The sequence below is a fragment of the Orycteropus afer genome, unplaced genomic scaffold (assembly GCF_000298275.1).
Source record: "Orycteropus afer afer isolate SDZICR_OR568_19922 unplaced genomic scaffold, OryAfe1.0 scaffold00144, whole genome shotgun sequence".
Lineage (NCBI taxonomy): Eukaryota > Metazoa > Chordata > Mammalia > Tubulidentata > Orycteropodidae > Orycteropus > Orycteropus afer.
The window spans coordinates 8183489-8186591 of NW_006921731.1; positions in this window are offsets into that span (position 1 = coordinate 8183489).

Below are 3103 nucleotides of genomic sequence, written 5' to 3' on the forward strand. Positions count from 1 at the left end.
ATATATATATATATATATATATATATATATATATACTTTGCTGGTTTTTGTGTTTCTCTAGAGAATCCAATCCAACACATATATACATGCGTATACATGGATCTATGTGAAAATGTGTGTCTGTGTGTATCTCTCGGTATATATGCCAAGCATTTTATAAAAGTCTTTTGGTTCATCCCAGGTTGGCAAAATAGAGCCTGGATGATTCTTTAGATTGAGAGTGTAATGATTGGTTGAGTGTCAGGCTGATATTATCTGAAAGAAAATTCATGTGGCAGAGTTTTATCTTGTGTTCTACCTCACTGAACCATTTTAACAATGATTTGAATGATGAAATTGCCTGGTTCAAATATTCATTAAGGATATATATGCTTCAGAGACAATGTTAAACAATCTATACACACAATATCATCCAAGGACATAATTGACATAGTCATAAAATTTACAGATGATGCAAACCAGAGAGGAATAGCTAATGTGATGAATGATAATATGAAAATCCCAGAAGATATCAATCTCTTATCATCATAGTCAAGGAGCTCTGGTGGTGTAGTGGTTAAGACAGTTGGCTGAGAACCAAAAGGTCGGTGGTTCAAACCCACCAGCTTCTCTGTAGAAGATAAATGAGGCCATCTGCTTCCATAAAGATTTACAGCTTTGGAAACACAATGGGGGTCTCTGTGAGCCATAATCAACTCAATGGAAGTGAGTGACCATCATCCAAAACAAAACAAAACAAAAAATTCACTGCTGCAGAGTTGAATCTGACTCATAGGTACCTCTCCTTGGGTTTCCAAGGTGTATCTTTATGGAATTAGACTGCCCAATCTTCCTTCCAAGGAGTGTCTCGTGGGTTTGAAGCAGTGAAATGCCTTAGGCACTATGCCAACAGAGCTCCTGAGTGACCATCATAGTCTGTATTGAACAAAATACAGAGTAATGAATATAAGCCCCAGTAACTGTATTTTTTTTTAAAAAAAAGAACAATCACAAATGAAAGATAAGAATGATATAAATAAGAACACATAAATAAAATGCACTCAAGACTTTTAACTGGCCATGTAAAACAATTCAATAATATTGTATAAAACAGCTAAAATTATGTTAACCAGTTGCCCTTGAGTTAGCCCCAACTGACAACCCTATGTGTGTCAGAGTAGAACTGCACTTTATAGTGTTTTCCATGCCTGATTTTTTCAGAAGTAGATCACCAATGCTTTCTTCCAAAGAGCCTTTGGGTAGACTCAAACCTCTAACCTTTTTGATGGAAGGCACGTACTAAACTCTTTCAGGAATTCCAAAAGGGATTCACTCAGGAATTCCAAAATTATTTTAAATGTAACTAATTTGTCCATGGATAAGACTGGTACTCTGCATTAAGAGCATTCTCTGGGTAGAAAAGTCAAAGTGGTAAAGTATGCCATATACTTCAGGACCAAACTGTACCTGGTAGGTCCTGCTTTGAGCCAAAGAATTGCCTTTTTTGCTGAAGCCAGTTTGCACAGGTTTACTGTAGCTTCCAACTATTCATTTCCATACACAGTGCAAGAGAATGGTATGATTGATTCCATATGAGCCTAAAAGGCAGAATAAGAATTAATCACTAGCATTTCAAAAGAAACATTGGGATACAAGCTACTAAAGAAGTTTGTCTAAAATTTAAGTTATCAGATTCAGAAAATCCGGTGAAATAATTGGTACATTCTAGGTCATTCAGGTTGTTCAAGGAGATGTTAGAATAATATGAAATCAATTTAGGCATCAGATGGGAAAGTACACAGGAAAATCTCTGAGGTCCCATCCAAACTGAAGAACTCTGATTGCAATTAGCAATTGTCTTGGTTACTTCGTGTGGTTCTAACAGAAAAATACCACAGTTGGGTGGTCTTAACAAACAGGAGTTTATTTTCTTTTAATTTCAGAAACTAGAAGTCCAAGTTCAAAGTTCCAAGCTCTAGGGGCTGGATAAAAGCCCCTCAACCTTGGGCTTCAGTTCTGCCTCTTGCTCCTGACCCACTGGAGCTGCAGGCATCTCTTCACTCAGGCAGCTGCTGATTGTTGAGGCTGACAAACCCAAGGTCGACAAGTAATATGCCACAGTCCCAAAATTATCAAACCACATGGCAGTCCACTAATTCAAATCCATGAACAGTCCCAAGATCAGCAGACAACATGACAGGCTGCTGAACAATGACTTGATTTCATGAGGATTCAATCATGCCAAAAGCTCAGAGACCTTTCCCAATGCTGTCTTCTTTTATACTAGAAGCAGACCACATCCCTAAGCCAGTTACTCAGCTGCTCACAGTAGATTCCACCATGCAGTTGATTACCAGTCTCATCAATGGAGAATAAATATATCCAACTGCCTAGCCACTCAAAACCAGGCCCATCCAAGTTGATACATAACCTAAACTACAATAATTTTATAATCAAATAATAATTGTTGTTGCCATCGAGTTGTACCCGACTCATAGTGACCCCTCCTTGGGGTTTCGAGGCAGTATCACTATGGAAGTAGATTGCCCAACCTTCTTTCTGAGGAGTGGCTGGTGGGTTTGAACCTCCAGCCTTCTAGTAAGCAGTCAAGTGCCTTAGGCACAATGCTGCCAGAGCTCCCCAAATAATTATTAGGACATTAAATAAAGATCATTTCATATATGGTCAGTTGGATAGCTATTCTACAGTATGCCTGTAAAGTGACCCTCCAAAATAAAGTTAATACAAAAACTCAATATTACAAAAATGAAAAGTCATAGATTAAACAATTTCTGCTGTGCTAAGGATTAGCATAGCAGATATATATGAAATGGACTGGTTTTGGCCATTTTGAATCAAACAAACATATGATCTACTATGGTGGGAATGACAGTTTGAAAAGGAATGGCGTGGCATCATCCTCACAAAGCATGTTTCAAGATATGTCCTGAAGTACAATGCTGTCAGTGATAGGATAATATCCATACGCCTACAAGGAAGACCCATTCATATGACTGTTATTCAAATTTATGCCCCAACCACCAAGGCCACACATGAGGAAATTGAAGAATTTTATCAGCTTCTACAGTCTGAAATTGACCAAACATGCAATCAGGATGTGTTA